A 15,994-nucleotide genomic window follows, 5' to 3' on the forward strand; every position below is an offset into this window, starting at 1 on the left:
CTTCTGAAATAAGGAAGTATTTCGTGTCTGCCTAAAGTTCAGCAAGGAAGATGACTGTTTCATCTCAGACCACATCTGCACCACTTTAACACTCAGAAACATCTGGTTGCCACAGTGGGAAGAGGGTACTGAACCAGATGGACCCTTGCCCTAATCCAGTAGGGCTCTTCCTATGATCATAAACCAACAAACACTGATCTGTTGACGGGAACCACCAGCAGCTGCCCCAAGTTTGGGGCAGACTTAAGAAAAGGAACCTATGGCAATCCATCTTTGACATTTTCACTACAGTATTTCTCCTTATGCAATTACATGGGGTGGGGATAGAGCATCAAAGGAAACCGCGGCGACGCAGAACATGAAGGTTTATATTGGCTCCCCCCCCCCCCGCTCCAGGTTCCACTGAGTTGATCTTGGCTGCGATGCACAGACAGACATTTCTGCATTCCTCAGAGATTAAGTACAGAAAATATTCAAGAGGGATCCAGCTGCTTCTTGCGTCTTGTAATCACTGTCCTACTTCCAAACACATGGCGGACATCTGAGGAAAGATGAGCTGCGTCTCGATGCTCCGTGCATGCATAGGCCACACCTAGGCAGCTATAAAACCCACGGGTGGTACAGACCTCATGGAAGCATAGGACAATACAGTCGGAAAGGACCCCTAAGGGTCATGTAGTCAAACCCCATCAGGAATCACAGCTAAAGAATCTCTTCTTGTGGTTGGTTCTTAATTTCCATTATAAATGCAAAACATCACATTAAATAGGAAATTGCCTTGCCTCTGGCTGCATTTGCAGAATTTTCCTCATTGGGATTTTTCCTATTTGGGTACTCTCAAGCCTATATGCATGAATGTGCACCATCTCAGAAAACCATTCCCCAACCTTTTCTAAAACCATGGAGGGTCATCTAGTCCAACCCCCTGAATCACAGCTAAAGAGCCCCTGACATGGCCAACCAACCTCTGTTTCAAAACCTTTAACAAAGTTGAGTTCACCACCTTCTGAGGGAGTCCATTCCACCGTTGATCAGGTCTTACTATCAGAAAGTTCTTCCTGATGTTTAGTCAGAATCTCCTTTCTTGTAACTTGAAGCCATTGATTTGAGTCCTACTCTCCAGAGCAGAAAACAAGAATGTTCCATGTGACAGCCCTTAAGATATTTAGAGATATCTCCTCTCAGTCTTCTCTTTTCCAGGCTAAACATACTCAGCTCTTTCAAGCGTTCCTCATAAGGCTGAGTTTCCAGACCCTTCATCATCTTGGTCGCCCTCCTCTGCACATGTTCCAGCTTGGCAATATCCTTATTTAATTGTGGTGCCCAGAACTGGGAATGGGACTCCAGGTGTGGTCTGACCAAAGCAGAATAGAGCAGTACTGTTACTTCCCTTGATCAGGACACTAGAATAGCATTCACCTTTTTCGCTGCTGCATCACATGATTGACTCTGCAACACATGACTGACTCTTCTATCTGTCCTGAACATCTAATGTTCTATCTGTCCTGAACATCAACTTCGCTGGACATCCACAAGTTCCAGCTTTACAGGCCTACCATGTGTCAGGGGTTATTAGTGTTCTTAACATTTACCTGGCACAACTGATGGGCATTTTGGAAGGGTTTGTGGGGGGAGGGGTTGTACTTTATATCACTTTGATTCATTTATTTATTGTATATATGTTTTGCAATAGGATGTGCAGCATGTTTCTTGATTTTTTTTTGGTTTTCATGAACTGTTTTGAGGTGATCTTGGTTATTGGAATTAGGTAATGGTAAAGGTACCCCTGCCCGTACGGGCCAGGCGTGTCTGACTCTAGGGTTGTGCGCCCATCTCACTGTCCGGAGACACTTCCGGGTCACGTGGCCAGCGTGACAAAGCTGCTCTGGCGAGCCGGCACCAGCACAGCACACGGAAACGCCGTTTACCTTCCCGCTAGAAAGCGGTCCCTGTTTATCTACTTGCACTTAAGAGTGCTTTCGAACTGCTAGGTGGGCAGGAGCTGGGACCAAACGACGGGAGCTCACCCCGCCGCGGGGATTCGAACCGCCGACCATGCGATCGGCAAGCCCTAGGCGCTGAGGTTTTACCCACAGCGCCACCTGCGTCCCCTATTGGAATTACACATAGGTTAAATCAAATCCGTTGCCTGTTGTGGTGCAGTACCCATTCTGTACTTCTGTGGGGATTCCTTCCAATATTTACAGAGTGCTTTTCAACGTGGATGGTCATACAGAGGTTAATGGATGGGCCACAGGCCTGGTCCAGAAGGACTATTCAAATGTTCTTAACAAGGCCAGGACCTTTCCACCAAACTGGAACAGTCCAACCTCCCTCCGTCTAAGTCTCCACTTAAAAAAATGAATGACTGGCTTCTATGGTGTGCTTTTTAAAAAAGTTGCATGCCTGTATATCCATGGACATGAGGTCAAAGCACCAAACCAATTATCTGGCAGGCAGAACGTAGTCTAATGAAGCAGGTCAGCCAAAATGAAGGAATTAACCAGAGCAATGAATCATCGGCTCGTCTGGAGGAGTCAGACCAGGTTAAGTCAAACATTTGGAGCCGACTCAGCCCTGACCCTGCGGCCCAGTGATGTCACCCTGCTGGGCTGCTGTTACAACAACCTTTCCCCAACCCTCATTGCAATGACGTGAGCTTTGCTTTGGATTTTTCTTAACGAACCAAAAAAGCACCAGATGCAAGCCAAGTGGGAGAAGGATAAGCAATTGAGAAATGGTCCTCAAAGGAATCTCCTCCTCACTGCTGTCATGTCGGGTTGCCAGACCTCAAGGTCTTATCTGAATTCTCCAGATGGCAGGTGGAAGGCTTGAATTTCCATGTGGGCAAGAGTACCTTCAATCATTACACACACATACACACACACACACATGTAGATATTAATATTTGTGCTTGCAACTTTCAAACTTCAGCTTAACAGGAACTGGCTGCAAATTATAGCATAGACACTCTGGGGAGGTCTGCCCTCCTACACTACCTTCTCCCAATTAACCTTCGTCTCTAGGGCCCACCTCTGTGACATCACCAGGGGGTTCCCTCCTGTGACATCACCAGAGAGACAGCCCCTCGATCTCAGGTTCGGGCCGTAATATCTCAGGGTCTGGGATGCTCCTGACCTGGAAATCCTACGTAGCCTCGGTACATAAATAAGTGCTAACTATTGTGATGTAAAAATTAGCCCTAAGTGTTTTGATGCAAAAATAAGCCCAAAGTATATTCTCTGTTTGCTTCTTCTTCCTGCCCTCCTTGAACAGAAATCCAAATCACCTGATAAGCAGCATCCCAGAACCCAAATGAAATCCTGCCAAAATGAAACTGAAAGTTGATTCCCCTGGGAGTCCGCAGAAGGAGCCCCCTCCCAGGGATGTGCATGTCCATCCACCAGTCAGCACTCCTCCCTTCCCCTCTCCCAATTCACCTCCTTCTGCAGGGTCCACCCCTATCTCATCACCAGGGCCACCCCTAAGAGTCAAGTTTGGGCCCTGAAATCTCAGGGTCTGGAATGCTCTTGATCTGACAACTCTGCTACTCTGAGCCCAATCCTTAAACATCCCAGCCCCTGAATCTTCTGACCTGGCCACAGCTGTTCAGCCTTGTAGAAACAGAAGCTTAAGTCCTTGCTAATTTCTGAGCTGTTTTCCATGTGTTGGAAGCAAGCTGGCAAGGCCAAGTTGAAACCAAGCAGAACTCCAGGGCTGCCTGAAATTCCCCTTCTGATCAGAAATCCTGGTGGTTGTGTGTGTGCCAGAGTCATAGAATAATAGAATTGTAGAGTTGGAAGGGATCCGCAAAGGTCATTTGTCCCACCCCCTGAAAGCCAGGAATCAAGCTGAAGACTCCCTGACAGATGGCCATCACAATTCTGTTTCAAAACCTCCAATGAAGTTGAGTACACCACAGAGTTCCGAGAGAGTCCATTCCACTGTTGAGTGGCTCTTACTGTCAAAGAGCATTGTTCCTAGTGTTTAGTCCGAAACTCCTTTCTCGTTGTTTGAACCCATTGACTCAGGTCCTTCCCTCCCAGAGCAATGGAAAACAAGCTTGCTCCATCTTCCATGTGACAGCTTTTAAGATATCTTTATCACCTTTCAGCCTTCCCTTCTCCATGCTAAGCATCCCCAACTCCCTCAATGGTTCCTCATATATAAGGCTTGGCTTCCTGAACCATATCAGTCGCCCTCCTCTGCACACATTCCAGCTTGTCAATCTCCGTCTTAAACTGAGCTGCCCAGAACTGGACACTGGACTCCAGCGGGGATCTCACCAAGGCAGAATAGAGAGTTACAATAACTTCCCTTGATGTGAAAACTCAACTGCTGTTGATGCAGCCTAGAACAGCATTAGCTTTTGGGGTAGCTTCTCCATGAGCTTGGAATGTGTTTAAGGAAGAGGTGGTCCACCACAGGGCATGACACTGGCCTGTAAAGCTTCAATCTGGTTTTTCAGGGTTTTCAAAGAGTCCCTGAAATAAGTAAAGAACAGGGCCCTTGTTGCTCATGGGCTCAACCCATTGCACCTGGAAAAGTTGTGACAAATCATAAAAGCACACAGGAATGTCCCATGCAGAATGGAGGTAGAGAATGTAGTAGCACAGGCAAGGGAGAGGCACTGCAGATCACAAGTCTGACATCTGTAGCAGGTGGTCTGCTAAACCAGCTCCCACTTGCTTGGGTCATGGGCAGTAAGCTCCCTTCTCCTCCTCCTCCTCCTCCTCCTCCTCAGCTTCAGCATTACCCTTGAAGAACTCAACAGGGAGGAGGATGGAATCAAAACTAGAATGAGTTGGTTCTGCTCATTAGCACCACCTACTGTCAGCTTCCATGCCTTCTGCCCAAGCAGTCCCAAGACACACCAGCCACTACTGTTGTCTATGTTAGGATATTTCCGTTCCACCTTAAAAGGGAGCAGGCTTTGTAAGTAACAGAGTCTGCGCATGTCCTGTTCACAGGATGTTTATGTTTGCTGTTTCCTTTCGTTTTCAGTTGGTCAGAGCCACTGACACAGAACGGTCATGTTTTCCTTTGTTCTGTTCAACGATAAATAAAGTCTGTAAATTATGCTCTTCTGCGGTGCAACTTTTGGCTGTGTTTCTGCTGATAAACATTGTGCACAAGCCTGGAATGTGGCAATCTATTTCTAAGGCTTTGTGCCGCTAACTGCTGGATCTGCCTGACTACGGGAGATCGATGGACATCCGACAGCCGGCTTGGGGCCATGATGGACAATATCTCCCTGGCAGTTTCCCAACAACAAGGTTTCGGGCCCAGATTCACAGCACCTACAGGAGAGTAAATGCTGCAACAGACTGCGTCTGAGAGGTATGTTGTGGGAAAAGCGAAAGAAAGGGACGCTTTTCTGTTTTACCTCGGCAAGGAGCCTTTGGAACTCCGGCAGATTAATTGGCCTGGGAGCCGAGCCAGAGAGTTCGTGATTAATGGGCTGCCAAGATAAGGAGTCTTTGAAGGCATAATAAGACTCACGGCTAAAGCAAAAGCTGGAAATGGAGTTTTTCCAAGCTTCTGGAGATGCTCAGTGCCCTAAGTTACATGGGCAGAATTATGAAACCTGGGCAAAATGGTGTGAATCTTTGCTGCGTCAGTTTCGGGTGTGGCATACCGTGAGTGAGGCCCCCCCAGTTCCTCTGACAGAGAGATGGAAAGCCGATGATTCGAAGGCGATAGACGTAATAGTCTTATCCGTATCTCTTGAGGAAATTAAGACGCTGGCTGGCAACACCACTGCACGTGGGATGTGGAATGCTTTGATGAAAGCTCATTTGCCAGTCATCTCAGCCCAGAGTTTGACTGCATCGGAGGTTCTAGCTGTTTCCCAGAATGCGAGTGAATGCAGGGATGCTGAGGGCACCGGTTGCAAGCTGCAGGGGGAGCTGACCGTCACGTCATCCCAGGCAGCATTCCAGCCTCCAGGGGGTGCCGAGGAGTCAGCAGCTGAGAGCTCTGTTTCTCGTGAGAACCAAGGTCATCGCCTTTGCAGAGGCCGGAAAGGCAACGGTAAACAGGCGTCTGCAGATGGCCCGAAGCAGAGGGAGGGTGAAGAGCCCGCGCCAGGGAAAAACAAAGCGTTGTTTACTGGCACAGCTTCACCAAAGGCTAAAGGCACGTCTGCTGGCCAGGAGCAGCGGGGGGGGGGGGCAAGCTGCAAAAGCCTACGCCAGTGGAAAACAAGGGTTTGCTTGCTGTAAAGACTGCTCCAACAGCCAAAGGCAGGTTTATTATTGATTCAGGTGCCAGCCGCCATATTTCGAAGGATCGCCACCTCTTTATCTCCTTCAAGCCTCAGGAAGGTGAGATCCACCTGGCTGATGGAAGGACGTTGCAAATCGCAGGAGAAGGGACTGTGAAACTTGCAAGTTTGCACACAACCATCAGCGGTGTACTTTATGTTCCGGAAGCTGCTAGCAACTTGCTGAGCGTCCCACAGCTTACTGGGCGTGGTTTTCAGATTTCCTTCAAGAGGAGCATCTGTGTCATCAGTAAAGGCAAAGAGGACTATTTGCATGCAAAGTTTATGGATGGTTTGTTCCAACTTATGAGGACACTGCTGTTGTATCTAATGCTGATTCTTGTTGTGTTGCACAAACTAACAAAGTTCTTCATGCAGGTTGCATTCACGATGCGCATCGAAGGTTTTGTCACCTCTCTTGGAAGGCACTGGCCAAGATGCCAGAGGTGGTTGAGGGTTTGAACATCAAACCCTGTAAATTTCACATGAAATGTGTATCTTGTGCAGAGAACAAGGTGAAGGTTGCTCCAAAAGGCAAGGAGTCTAGCAGGCAGGCTTCCAAACCCTACCAGCTAGTGCACGCAGACCTGGTTGGGCCACTTGCGCCCTCTTTAGGAGGAGCAAGGTACTTCATGGTTCTAATTGATTCTTTTTCTAGGTACATTCATGTGTTTTTGCTCGAACAGAAATCGCAAGCGTTTCCGAAGTTTAAGGCATTCTGTGCTTGGTTGGAGAATGTGCACGGTAAACATATTTCTTGTTTGTTTACTGATCGGGGCGGGGAGTTTACTTCTCAGCAGTTTGAAGCTTTCCTGACTGAGAAGGGAATCCAGCATGACATGTCAACGCCCAGATCGCCATGGATGAATGGGCTTGCGGAGAGAGCAAATCAGACATTGCTGCAAGGAATCAAAACCTTGTTGCATGATGCCAATCTCCCTGATAAGTATTGGGGGGAGGCTTTGGGGAATTTTGTTTATTCTTTTAATCGCAGATTGTCATCACCCATTGGTTGTACCCCCTATGAGAAGATGTTTGGCAAGAAACCCAACACCAAACACATGAAAATATTTGGTTCTGACATGTGGGTACGCACACAACAAACCAACAAGCTTGGGAAGCGTGGGGCACATGGTTTGTTTATGGGGTACGAAAAAGGTGCATACAGGGTATGGATGACTGACTCTAAGTCCATTAAGTTCACAAGGAGTGTTGAGTACAATCCTAAGTGGGGGGAAAATGTGGGAATTTTCCAGAGTTACCCAGAGGAGGATGAAGGTGATGTCAAGCAAGCAGCAAAAGCTGAGGAAGCTGCTGAGGATGATGATGATGATGATGATGATGATCAGAGTTCGGATTCCAGTTCAGTGGGCGGCGCTGCTGCTGCTGGTGTCAGTGACAGTGATGACACAGCAGACTACCAGAGCGCAAAGGCCTCAGTCAGACCATCTGATGCGTCTGACAATGAACTGGAAGAACCACTGTTCACCATTGGTCAATTTTCTCCTAAGAAGGAGGAGATGAGTCCAGAAGACTTGCGTTTAGTACGTAGGTCTGAAAGGGCGACCAAGGGCAGACCTCCAAAGAGGTATGCTGATGAGTTTGCTAAGACAGCAACTGCTGTTCTTAGTAGCTCAGAGAAGGTATGGGAACCTTCAAGCTTCAAAGAGGTTCAAGAGTTAACCTCTAAAGATGCTGAGCCTTGGCTTAATGCCATGAAGGCTGAAGTTGATTCCTTGAACAGGAACCAAACTTGGGAATTGGTACCGGTAGTCCCAGGAATGAGACTGGTTGGCAGCAAATGGGTCTTCAAGGCCAAGACAGACCAGAATGGCAAGGTAGTCAGACACAAAGCCAGATTGGTTGCCAGATGTTTTTCACAGGTACCAGGACAGGATTACCACGAGACCTACTCACCCACAGTCAAATATGAGAGCATTCGGCTGATGCTCAAGATCGCTGCGGAGGAGAAACTGCATGTTTCCCACCATGACATTAATACAGCTTTTTTGTACGGGATTTTGACTGAGGAGCTGTTCATGCTTCCACCTGATGGGATGGAGATACAGAAGGGAATGGTCTGTAAACTGCGGAAATCCTTATATGGTCTCAAGCAGAGTGCCAGGTGTTGGAACACAAAACTCACTGAGACATTGCTTTCTCTAGGTTTTCACCAGGGCAAAGCTGATCCATGTATGTTTGTCAAGGAGGAGGGGCAAAACAAACTGTATTGTTTATGTTTTGTTGATGATCTTCTGATGTTTTGGAAGAATCAGGCTTTCTACCAAAGCACCCTAGCTCAACTGAAGGAGCACTTTGACATGAAGGATCTTGGTGAGGTATCCAACTATCTTTCTCTGCAGTGGAGAGGGACCAAGCAGGTAATTTTCTGGTACACCAAACACAGAAAATTGCTGATGTATTAACCAGGTTGAATTTGGTTGATGCAAACCCAGCAGACACACCGATGGTGACAGGTTACTAGGTAGACAGTACTGCTGAAGCGTTTTCTGACACAACGCTGTAGAGATGCATTCTAGGCAAACTGAATTTCATTGCCAGATGTTCAAGACCTGACATAGCTGTAAGCTGTAATCTGCTTAGCAGACATGCCAACAATCCTATGGTTCAGGATTGGAAAGCTCTGAAGCGCATAGCCCGCTATTTGAAAGGGACTATGCACTACAGGCTGAGGTTCACCAGTCAGAAGACTGGAGGTCTTGAAATCTTTGCTGATGCAAGTTTTGGAAGTGACACCACGGATGGTACAAGCACTTCTGGAGTATGCTACATGTACAACCACTGCCTGTTTGACTGGTTGTGCAAGAAGCAGACAACAGTGAGCCTAAGTTCCTGTGAAGCAGAACTCAATGCTCTGTCATTTTCACTCATGGATTGTGAATGGTTGATGCAACTGTTTAAGGACATCGGGGTTTCTGTGAAATGTCCTATACAAGTGTATCAAGACAATAGATCGTGTTTAGCTTTGCTGAACTCGGAGAGTTGCAAGCAAAGAACCAAGTACTTGCAGATTAAGCTACATTGTGCAAGGGAGTGTATACAGAAAGGACTCATTCAGGTGTCCTACATGCCAGGAAATGAAATTCCTGCTGATCTGTTGTCTAAGGTTGTTAACAGAGAACAACTTAAGGTTTATGTACAAAGGTTGCAATTGGGTTGAACCACAGGTACTACAGGTTACACGGAAAGGGGGAGGATGTTAGGATATTTCCGTTCCACCTTAAAAGGGAGCAGGCTTTGTAAGTAACAGAGTCTGCGCATGTCCTGTTCACAGGATGTTTATGTTTGCTGTTTCCTTTTGTTTTCAGTTGGTCAGAGACGCTGACTGAGAACGGTCATGTTTTTCTTTGTTCTGTTCAACGATAAATAAAGTCTGTAAATTATGCTCTTCTGTGGTGCAACTTTTGGCTGTGTTTCTGCTGATAAACATTGTGCACAAGCCTGGAATGTGGCAATCTATTTCTAAGGCTTTGTGCCGCTAACTGCTGGATCTGCCTGACTACGGGAGATCAATGGACGTCCGACAGCCGGCTTGGGGCCATGATGGACAATATCTCCCTGGCAGTTTCCCAACAGTCTACCCTAACTAGTGGCAGTTCTCGAGGATTTCAGACAAAGCTGTCTCTCCCGCCCCATCACCCCTATTTTGCATGCAAAGCAGGTGCTCTGTGACTGGAGTGTGGCCCTTAAAACCCCAGTAAGATTCCAGTCCTCGTGGTTCTGAATAAAGGGCTGGAAGACAGGAAGCATAGTGAGATAGGAAACAGCCTTATTCTGAGTAAAACCATTGGATTTGTCTACACAGACTGGCAGCAGCTCACCAGGATTTCAGGCAGCAAGTCTTTACCAGCCCTCCCTGGAGATGCCAGAGATTGGAGTTGGGACCTTCTGGGTGCAAAGCATGTGCTTTACCATTGAGCTAGGGCATTTCCTGTCAAAAAAATAAAGTTAAGATTCTAGTCCTCGTGATGCTAAATAAAAGGATGTGCAAAGCAGATGCTCCACCACTGAGCTATGACCTTTCCCCAGTTGGAGAGTTGAGCTGGGGCCTCAAAGCCAGCCAGAAACCTTCTGCAGCCCTTTCAAAACACGTAGCTGGGCCCTTCAGCCATTTTGTAGTGCTTGGGGTGGGTAGAAAGGGAAACATCTTTTCTTGTCTGAGCAGGAAAGCAGTCTGCCCTGTGTCCTGCAAGCGACCAAAACGAAAACATCAGGGGAACCCCCAAAGCTCTGTTCCACCCCTCCAGCCTTTGTGGGAAGAGACTCCCACCCCACCTTGTCCAGATTCTGACATACTTGCAGCTCATCACAAAACAAGATGTCAACCCCCCACCCTGCTGCTGCTGCTGCTGCTGCCGCCGCCGCCGATTGCTCTTGGCGTTGGTAACCTGTCAAGATGGCCTGCTCCTTCCAAGAACAACAAGGGGGAATGTTAAACAAACTGCTGTCTGACTCTCAAATTTCAGCTGGGACTGAATTCTCTCCCCCCACCCCCACTTTCCCCTGTAGGCCATTGCATCGGGCTTGGGCTGTCTGTATTTATGATAGGTCTGAAAAAGTCTGAGCATTATCACCCCTTGCAATGCATACTGTATATGAATAAGGGTAGCCAACAGAGGGAGAAAAGTCATGGTTGAGAATAGCTTGCAACATCAGGAAGCAAATGTCAAGCTGCCCCAGAAATAATAAAATCCAATGCAGACTTCTAGCTAGAAAAGAACAACCTCTCTACTTGCATACATAGAGGCAAGGTTTTTTGAGCTATTTTGATCTACAGTGTGTGCTGTATAGATTTTCATTGATTTATTTATTACATTTACATCCCTACCTTTCCTGCAAGGAGTTCAAGGAGATTATGTGGGATAGGCTAGGCTGAGAAAGAGGTTGGGTAACTGGCCTAAGGTCAAACCCAAATAACTTTATGGCTGAGTGGGAAATTGGAACTCCGGTCTCCCATGTCTTAGTCTGGCACTCTAACCAATTGATTAATTCAGAATGTTTTTTTATTTAATTCAGTTCTTTATTCATAGTTAAGTGATAGGACATCATCATCACCATCATAATTTTATTATTTATACCCCACCCATCTAGCTGGGTTTCCCCAGTCACACTGGGTGGCTCATAGCATATATCAAAACATACTAAAACATCAGACGTTAAAACTTCCCTAAACAGGGCTGCCTTCAGATGTCTTCTAAAAGTCAGATAGTTGTTTATTTCCTTGACGCCTGGAGGGAGGTTGTTTCATCGCCCTCAGCTCCAGGGGAAACCACAGGGCCGTCCAGGCTCCATGCAATCGGAGAGGGCGCTTCGGAGCCAGACAGTAAAGAGCCCTGGTTAACTCTGCATTTCAGTGAGCCACCAGGGAATCAGCTGAAAGGCCATCAACATGGGATAAAACATCCTCTACTACCCTCCGGAAACCATTTGGATCCATTAAATGGAGGGGGCAGACCATCCAAAACTGTCCCACCTCCCTGCAGCGGGGAAGGGTCACGGAGAAGTCCAGTTGCACCAGGAAGTGATCTGGCCATGGGACTTCTTTTGTTTCAGTTTTATTTAGCGTCAGATCACCAACATCCATAGAGGTGAACACCAGGTCTAAGACTATGAGTTGAGCCAATCTTATTCAGGGACAGCCCCATGGAGGCCATGCTTTCCATGAAGTCCCAAGCGGCCTCTTGTAAGGTCATGTTGGCATGGATGTTAAAATCCCCTAGGACAACTAAACTACCGGTGGGTGTCTCCAGGAAAACATCCGGCACAACCTGAAGCAGCTCAGGCACGGAATTCTTGGTGCAATGGAAAGTCGGTACACCACTAGGAATCCTGTACTGCCCCTATTGCCCAACGTCCAGAACATGCACTTAGAAATCTGGGTCTTCCCAATAGGATGCCTGGTGCAAGCTAATGACTTCCTAAAAATCACTGCAACCCCCCTCCCCACCCACATGACCTGGGTTGCTGTGTGTAAGAGAAACCTGGCGGACAAGCAGCGGCAAGGACAGGCCCATCTGCTTCATCCAACCAAGTCTCTATTACACATGTCGGGTCAAGTCCTCCATCCACGATCAAGTTGTGGATGGCAGTGGTCTTGTGAATCATTGACCTGGCATTGCACAGCAGCACCTTCAGGTCATGTGGGTCTCCCTTACTGATTCCAGTATCCTTCCAGCCAGGTAGGGATAGTCTTCAAACAGTGACTAGTCTTCAAATAGCACTAATGTCAGATATAACCCCAGGTCCAAAAGCCCAAGAAATAAATCCCAGGATCTATCAAGCTCCACTGAGAAGGCACCAGGATGGATCCTGACAAATTCTGTTATGGGTCTGCCCCCATAATTGCTATTTTTGATGCTGGCTCCAAGCATGAGCCCCAGCCAGAGGGCCCATCATCTTGAAACAAAACGTTGGCAATGCTGGTTACGCTGCTGGGCTGCAATTAAAGGCAGAGGAGAGAGCCAGTGGTGAAAAACTTGGCAGCCGGCTCTCCATTCCAGGCGGGCTTAAAGGTCAGGCCAGAGAGCCGCTCTGTATCTCCAAGACACCCCATGGAGTGGTGACGAAGGCAAGAGTATGCCTAGGAAGCTGACCTTAGGGACCCTGGAAAGGAGTGGGGGTTTTTATTATTATTATTCGCCCTGACACATCTTAACTTTCAATCTGACCCGCCGATGAAAGGGAACATAAAACACAATCAGGGCTGGTGGAATTAAGAGCAGAAACAGGCAGAGCGAAGGAGCCAACTTGCTGAAAGGCCTTGAGGAATAAGCCACAGGAAGGCAGAAAAGTGTTAACATTCCTCGGCAAAGGTCTGGCAAGAGGCAAGGCTCTTAGAGGACCTGGGCTGTAATAAACAACAGGCAAGGGGGGAGGATGGGGGGGGACGGGACGGGTGGCTTCTCGACTTGTTCCGTGGCCTGAAAGGGCCCTGGAAGGCTTCCCAGACTTGGCCACAGCATCTCCCAACTTCTGCAACTCTCTCCAGTCTGTCTTTAAAAAAAGAAGAAGAGCCTGTTCGATCAGGCCACTAGCCAGCATCCTGTTCTCAAAGTGTACCATCCAGATGCCCTGAATAGGGGAAGACCACAAGCAGGATCTGAGTGCAAGAGCCCTCTCTCCTCCTGCAGTTTCCAGCAACCAGTATTCAGAAACGGCTTCAGCCAAATATACCTGAAGGAGCGTCTCCACCCCCATCGTTCTGCCCGGACACTGAGGTCCAGCTCCGAGGGCCTTCTGCCAGTTCCCTCACTGTGAGAAGCCAAGTTACAGGGAACCAGGCAGAGGGCCTTCTTGGTAGTGGCACCCACCCTGTGGAACGCCCTCCCATCAGATGTCAAGGAAATAAACAACTATCTGACTTTTAGAAGACATCTGAAGGCAGCCCTGTTTAGGGAGGTTTTTAATGTTTGATGTTTTATTGTGCTTTGAATTGTGTTGGGAGCCACCCAGAGTGGCTGGGGAAACCCAGCCAGATGGGTGGGGTATAAATAATAAATTATTATTATTATTATTATTATTATTATTATTATTATTATTATTAACATTCCTGCCTCTGATCCTTGAGGCAGAGCATGGTCACCATGGCTAGTAGCCTTATCCCCCATGAATTTGTCTGGTCATCTTTTAAGGCCAGCTAGGTTGGTGGTGGTCAGTCATTGCCTCCTGCAGAAGTGAGTTCCACAGTTTAACAATGCACACTACACAAAGGACTTTGTTTGGGAAACTGCTAGGCATGTCCACCTTTGAACACAATCTGAACAAAGACATCTTATGACCCAGACCATGTTGATTCAGACAGAACAAACCTGGTGGTGCATTTAGCCCCTAAAATTTCCCACTGTACCTGTATGCACCGTGATATTCTATCCTGCTAAAATGTTGCATAATACCAGTAGCAGCTGGCATTTCCCAACAGAGTTGACTCTGCATCTCAGGAAACTGCAGGTCATGGGCAGGAAAGAGCCCTATTAAAGCCAAGTATTTCAGTACTTTCTGGGCAAATACGGCATGAAGGGAATCTTCTGTGGTTGGGGGGGGGGATCTGCTCCTCTTTTGTTTCCAGCACAACTTTCACAAGCAGGTATAAATTTTGCTTAGGCTTATACTTTTTTTATTAGAAACCCGAAACGAGACCGCTCTACCGTTTTCATAGTCCATTAAGCCTCCCTACCTGAGCTTTGGGACACCTCATCATTCATTGCCACTCATTTCCAACTTCTGTAAGGACCTGGACAAAGATTTCTTAGTCTGGGAGGTTTATGCTATATCTTTGCTTACTTGTTCTGCCAGTGGTAGCGTTGTCCCCTCTTTTATAGGACAGGGCAACACCACTGGCTTAAATGCCCCTTCCTCCCGCCACTGCCCCCAAAAAGAATATTTTCTGCATTTTTCACCTCTTCTGCTCCAGGCTCCTTCATTGGTCAGGGACATCACAGTACAGTGGTTCCCTTGGGTTACATACGCTTCAGGTTACATAGGCTTCAGGTTACAGGCTCCGCTAACCAGAAATATTACCTCGGGTTAAGAACTTTGCTTCAGGATGAGAACAGAAATCGTGCGCCGGCGGCGTGGCGACAGCAGGAGGCCCCATTAGATAAAATGGGGCTTCAGGTTAAGAACAGTTTCAGGTTAAGAACGGACCTCCGGAACAAATTAAGTACGTAACCCGAGGTACCACTGTATTATGGATTTCGGAGAGACCCCAAGGATCATTTAGTCCACCCCTTACAGGAATCACAGCTGAAGAATTCCTGACAGGTGGCTGCCCAACCTCTCTTGAAAAACCTCCAAGGAAGGAGAGTCTACCACCTTCCGATGGAGTCCGTTCAGCTGTTGAACAGCTCTCACCATCAAAAAGTTCTTCCTAATGTTTAGTCAGAACCTCCTTTCTTGTCATTTAAATCCACTGGTTTGTGTTCTATGCTCCAGAGCAGCAGAAAACAAGCTTGCTCCATTTTCCAGATCACAGCCCTTCAGATGGTTATCATATCTCCTCTGTCTCCTCTTTTCAAGGCTAAACATACCCAACTCCTTCAACCATTCCTCATAAGGCTTGGTTTCCAGACCTTTGATCATCTCTGTTGCATTCCTCTGCACACATTCCAGCTTGTTTATATCCTTCTTAAATGGTGGTGTCCAGAACTAGACACACAGGACTTCTGGTGGGGTCTGAACAAGGCTGAATAGAGATCAATAAGTTCCACTTCAGACACAAAATGAAGAGATACAACAAATATAGGGGAACCTTTTAAAGTTACATTGTACAATCAGAAAGGATTTGGTAAGATCAGGGCAGTTCAGGGCAAAATATGGTGTTGCCAAGTACCAGGGATGGTAAACTTTTAAGGTCCTGTAGAAGAATGTGCTCCCTGCAGCCCTCTTCATGTAGCCCTTAGGACTTTCCCCAACGCCACATACCCTCTTGAGCCAGGCCACTCCTCCTTGATGTCTCCTTGAACTCTGACAATGACTCTCGCTCACCTGGATGAAGAATAGAGAGGGGGTGTTTGTGTGCGTGTGCAGAAACCAACCAACTGGACAACAACAATATTTACATATATTTCTCTGCCCAGTTTCACCTCTGGCTCCACACATTGCTGGCAGGTGGCACCCAGGTATGTTAGCTGGACCTGTGCATTTTAAAGGAGAGCACCTCTTTCTGAAATTCCATACCTGATATTGATTTAAAAAAAAAAAAATCTTTAG

This window comes from Podarcis vaucheri, assembly GCF_965113315.1.
Source record: "Podarcis vaucheri genome assembly, chromosome: Z".
Lineage (NCBI taxonomy): Eukaryota > Metazoa > Chordata > Lepidosauria > Squamata > Lacertidae > Podarcis > Podarcis vaucheri.